Source organism: Perognathus longimembris, chromosome 1, assembly GCF_023159225.1.
Source record: "Perognathus longimembris pacificus isolate PPM17 chromosome 1, ASM2315922v1, whole genome shotgun sequence".
In the NCBI taxonomy this organism is placed as follows: Eukaryota; Metazoa; Chordata; class Mammalia; order Rodentia; family Heteromyidae; genus Perognathus; species Perognathus longimembris.
The window spans coordinates 42,383,906-42,389,898 of record NC_063161.1 but is presented as its reverse complement, the minus strand read 5'-3'; the positions used below and the strand labels follow the sequence as shown (position 1 = coordinate 42,389,898).

Sequence of the window (5,993 nt, the reverse complement as noted above, 5' to 3'; positions counted from 1 at the left end):
ATTTTTTTAAAGTTTTAATTGGTGTGTAACAACTTTAAGAGTAATACATAGAAGAGGTGCTTGTAATTGGGTGGGGGGCCTTGCTTTCCTGACTGGATGGATACTATTATAGTAGGAGTAAGTTTGTTATACTGGAGGTAGGTTCCTTTTAAAAAGGATGAGTTTGACCTCCCTCCCTTCTCTGGCATGGCAGTATGAAGTAATAAAGGAAGAAGGTCCTTGGTTGTTGTTAGTCTCTTGACCTTGGGCTTCCTCATTTCCAGAACTGTCAGCCAATAATATTCCCATATTTATAAATGATTCATTCCTGTGTTGGGTTGCAATAACACAACACAGACCATTTTTCAATGAAATGAAGTTTTGGTAATTTGAAGTTTACATATGATTCTACATATATCTGATATCAGCCTTTTGTCAAATAAAAGGTTAAAAAGTACTCTTTCCTGCCTTTCTTCTCTTTTCACCAACAGTGTCTTTCATGTAGGAAAAAGGTTTGAATTTTGCTAAAGCATAGCTTATTAAATTATTCTTTAAGGACCATGCTTTTGTTATCCTGTGTAAGAAGTCTTTGGCTAAGGCTAGACCACAATTTTTGTGTTTGAAGTGCTTTATAGCTTGATGGTTTCTATTCAGATTTCTGTTTCATTTCTGGTTAATTTTTGTCTAAAGAGTGGGTGAGGTTTATGTCAAAATACATAGTGTGACATTCTTGCTTATTAGCATTAGTGACTCAGTTTTTGCTTTGGTTTTCCTTCCCCCCTTTGGTGGCAATAGATTTTGAATTTAAGCCTTGTGCTTCTGGGTTAATTTTGATTAGATCAGCTGTCAACTCTATGAATCCTATTAACATGATTGTTTTTATGCCTCAATTGCTTTGTTCCATTCAAGATACTTGAAGTTTCTCCTTTCCAATAAATATGTCTGTTTATACTCTTGAATTTTTGTTCTGGAAGGTATTTGGTTACTTGGAAACAGTTGCACTCTGTTTGAGCTTCCTCTTATTTTTGTTGTAGCACCAACAAAGTGTTAATACAGAATGACATCTCACTTGTGAGCAAAGACCATTCTCTGTACGTTCTCCTATTATCTATGAATTATTAGAATTTTCATCCTGGCAGGGTAAAACAGGTATCAATTCTGTATATATATGAGGCAACATGGGCTATTTTTCTTTACTGCTATCTGATGATTGTTTATCCCTCAGACGATTTCCTAATATGCATTTTTTTTTTTTTTTTTTTGCCAGTCCTGGGCCTTGGACTCAGGGCCTGAGCACTGTCCCTGGCTTCTTCCCGCTCAAGGCTAGCACTCTGCCACTTGAGCCACAGCGCCGCTTCTGGCCGTTTTCTGTATATGTGGTGCTGGGGAATCGAACCTAGGGCCTCGTGTATCCGAGGCAGGCACTCTTGCCACTAGGCTATATCCCCAGCCCCCTAATATGCATTTTGTGTCCTGAACATCCTCCACTCATTTCAAGAACTCTTTCTCTTTACAGTTCTCTCACCTGTTGTTCTATGATGACAAAAATCCAGGTCTTTTGCTTGAACTTCGAGCTTCACATTTTCAAATGTCACACTCCCTTCCATGTGTGAAGACCTGCCAAGTTTCTCAAAGGAAGAATCTGGACCAATATTAACCTTGAATTAGTTTGATTCCTGTCTTTTGGATAATATAGTCTTCTGTTGCCTAATATTTCTCTTGAAAGCCATTGTTTCATATACTTAGAGTTTTTTGTTTGTTTGTTTGTTTGTTTTAAGCAAAAGGGTACCTGCTATGCTACTTTGGTCAACAATGCTTTTATATTTTATAGGGGTTGGCTTTCTAGGGAAGGACATTCTTGAGGTTGCTTTCCTCTCTTCGTGCATGACTGAGAAATAATGTGGATATGTAGCCAGCTGTAGAAACATAATTTGATTTTACCATAGAGAAAACTTTTAAATTCATTGTAATTAAATTTCATTTCTCATCTGACCTCAATTTCCCCAAAGTGAAATAACTCTGTCATTTAAGGTTTTTGTTGTTGTTGCTGCTGCTGGTGGTGGTGGTTGTGAGGCTTAAACTCAAGGCCTGGGCACTGTCTCTGGGCTCTTTTGCCCAAGGCTAGTGCTCTACCACCTTGAACACTACACTGCTCCACTTCTGGGTTTCTTCTGGTTAATTGGAGATAATTACCTCACTGACATTGCTGCCATAGCTGGCGTTAAACTATAATCCTTAGATCTCAGCTTCTTCAGTAGTTAGGATTTCAGCCACCAATTCCCCAGAAAGATTTTTTTCTTTGGTTTAATTTTGTCTTAGGGCTTGAACTAAGGGCTTGGGCACCATTCTTGATCTTTTGTTCTCAAGATTAGTACTCTACCTCATGATCCACAGCTCTACTTCCAGCTTTTTGGTGATAATTGAAGATAAGAGCCTTTTTTGTTTTTAGCTTTTACATCAACTTTATTCTCAGAACCAACCTGTGTGAGTTAACAACCCCCCCCCCTATTGCTTACTCTTGTAGGAATAATATTTCTTCTTACATATACCAAAATCTCATGTTTACCAATGACTTATAGGTTGCAAATGAGGATTTACTGTTTGCACCTGTCTGTAAGGCTTTGTTTCAAACTAAACACATACACACACACACACACACACACACACACACGTGCTCCAAGATAAGGGTCTTACTGACTTTCCTTCTCAGGCTGGCTTTGAACCACAATCACAGCCTCCTGAGTAGCTGGGATTACAGGTATGATCCTGGTGTTGGGTCTCCATTTAAAATTTTTAATGGAATAGTAAAGCAATATTTCTATAAATTCTCAAACACTACAGATATTTCTCTTAACCTAGGCAGAACTAAACTTCTAAGAAGATATTCATAATTTGGAAAAAATGTTGATTGAAAATATACAGTTTGTATAATTTTAAAAGCAATACAATAGTCTCCTCAAATGGATTCAATTTCTTCAAGTGATAGAGTATTGATTCTGGAAGTGGACTGTGTTTGGAAATTAAATATGACATTGAACTTCCATTGTATTGCCCCAATTCATGTTTCTATGCACCAGGCCCAGAATTTTCCTTACTCCTCTTAAGTAATATTTTAGTAAACTGATTATTTATTTTAATTGAGATACAAGGTGATAATTTTGCTCTCACCAAAGACCATTGTGGTACAAAATACTCTAATTGCTGTTCCCATCCTTCTGTCCATTTCAAGTACCAGATTTTTAAGGACTTCCACCTGGCTTCAAGTATATAGTTACATTATTTCGTTGAAATCAAGATTATTCAAAATAAGCAACTACCTCCATTCTCTTTGACTTTCAAAACACAAAACCACAGAGCTATTCAAGGATGTTTATTTTCCTACAATAAGGCTATTCTTAACATCTTAAATGGAAAAAAAGTAAACCTGTGGGACACAGGCACTGTTCATAGCTATCTAAGCTTTTAAATTCTCTCATTTATGTTATTCAATAGACACAGTTATCTCAATATTATTGAGTGTAGACTACAGTGAATTTAGTGCAGAGTCAATCAACCAAGAGGTCTGTTACAACCCTTCTGCAACTTGCTTAAGATTTTACATTAAATCTAAAACTCCTGTTAGATGACACAAATTAGTACATCTATCTCATTAAGGCAGCTCATCCCCTTTGATTAGACTAACACTATATCTTTGCATTTGCACCTGTGTCTTATAAATAAACATCTTAAATGTAAATAATTAGCATCATGCAGTATTTTAATTTTTAAAAATGCCATTTCCTTTATCATGAACATTGACAAAGATGAAATAGACTGAATTTCTGACTATGAAGACTGAAGGGTATTGAAGATGGCACTTTTTCATGTATCTCTTGGCCATTCTCATTTCCTCTTCAGAGAAGTCTCTTTGAAAGTCTTTAGCCCACTTGTTGAGGGGGCTATTGGTTCTTTGAGGATTTAATTTGGAGGAATTTAATTTTTCTAGTTCTGCATATATTTTAGATATGAGGCCTTTGTTCGTTGCAGGGCTGGTAAAGATCTTCTCCAAACCTGTGGGCTTTCTTTTTATCTTACGAGCTCTGTCCTTTGCGCTACAGAAGCTCTTCAGTTAGATGTGGTCCCATTTGTCCGACCTTTATTTGATTTGTTGCATTGCTGGGCCTTTGTTAAGGAAGTTTCATCCTGTGCCAAGAGGCTCAAGTGTTTCTCCTACTCCTTCTTGTAGTGTTTTCAGGGTATCTGTTTTTATTTCGAGGTCTTTGATGCATTTGGAATTGATTTTGGTGCAGGGTGATATATAAGGATCTAGTTTTAATTTGTTGCAGGTGTTCAGCCACTCTGGAAAGCATTGTGGAGATTCCTCAGATGGCTAAACATAGAGTTCCCCTAAGACGCAGCAGCCCCACTCTTGGGTATCTACCCAAAAGATTACAAACAAGAACACACTAAAGCCACCAACACAACATTGTTCATCGCAGCACAATTTGTCATAGCTAAAATATAGAAACAACCCAGATGCCCCTCAGTAGACGAATGGATCAGGAAAATGTGGTACATATACACAATGGAATTTTATACCTCTATCAGAAAGAATGACATTGCCCCATTCATAAGGAAATGGAAGGACTTGGAAAAAAATTATACTAAGTAAGTGAACCAGACTCAAAGAAACATGGACTCTGTGGTTTCCCTCATAGGGAATAATTAGCACAGGTTTAGGTTAGTCACAGCAGAGGATCACAAGAACCCAATAGCTATGCCCTTATGAACACATAAGATGATGCTAAGTGAAATGAACTCTATGTTATGGAAATGAGTGTTATATCACTGTTTTAACTACTTTTGACGTGCCATGTGAAACCGTAGCTTCCATTGTTGATGATCCTCTTGTATCCCCTTCCTGTGGTTGTCCCCGTGATATCACTGTATCTCATCAGAGTACCCTGGATACTGTATATACTGGTATTAGAACTAGGGAAGGGAAAGAGAATTTCAAAATCGAGAGACAAAGGATAAAAAGACAAACAACTCCAAAAGCAATACTTGCAAAACCATTTGGTGTAAACCAACTGAACAGCTCATGCGGTGAGAGGGAAAGGGGAAGAGGGGAGAGGGGAAATGAGGGAGGAGGTAACAAACTGTACAAGAAATGTACCCACTGCCTTACATATGAAACTGTAACCCCTCTGTACATCACTTGGACAATAAATAAGCAATTTTTTTTTAAAAAAACAACATGAATTGGGGCAGAAATTTTATCTGATATTTCCATATAAAAGCTGATGAAGTTTATTCCTACCCTAACCTCTCTCCAAGAAATAAAAGGACATTAGACAGAAATTATAAGAAATGTGAAGAAATTTGTGTTTCTAGTAAAAGTTCATGCACTGCAGAAGTCTATTTTACAATTTTGATCTGCAAGTTAACTAGTTCTTTCATGATTTAATAAACCTTGGACCAAATGTATTGATTCATGTTATTTGAAATTCATAGTATAAAGATGTAATTTGGGACATGCCTAGTAGAATATGGAACAGAACTCCACAGCAAGAGCTATTGTATGCTACTAATGTAGTATACATTCAGAACACATTGTTATTTCGGATACTGAGGGTAGTCCCTATGGCAAGTACAAAAAAAATTTACAGAATGTACATAAGGAAATGATATGAGAATCAATATCTTTTCAGTAAAAAAAATCCAACAAAACACAAGAAAAGACAATAATGGAGTCTACGAAGAACAAAATAAATAACATATAACAAAATATAAGAAACAAATGGCTAAATGGTAATAGTAAGTCTTTCTTGACATTAAAAACAAAAAAAAATTCTAACACCATTTCTTCACTAAAATATCTCAGAAACCTAGGCATAGAGAAGAAATTCTTTAAATTATAAGGTGGGTTTAAATGTTGTTGGGTTTTTTGTTTGTTTGTTTTGCTTTGTTTTCTTATTTATTGTCAAAGTGATGTACAGAGAGGTTACAGTTTCATACATTAGGCCTTGGGTACA

The 5,993-nt window shown here is 36.4% G+C and overlaps 1 non-coding gene across 1 annotated transcript; it reads right to left on the bottom strand.

Annotated features, from left to right (window-relative positions):
* Positions 1-2,507: 2,507 nt before the first annotated feature.
* LOC125341665 lies at positions 2,508-2,635 on the bottom strand. Its single transcript, XR_007209039.1, has one exon. It is a non-coding gene; the product is annotated as a small nucleolar RNA SNORA40 (small nucleolar RNA).
* Between the last annotated feature and the right edge of the window lie 3,358 nt (positions 2,636-5,993).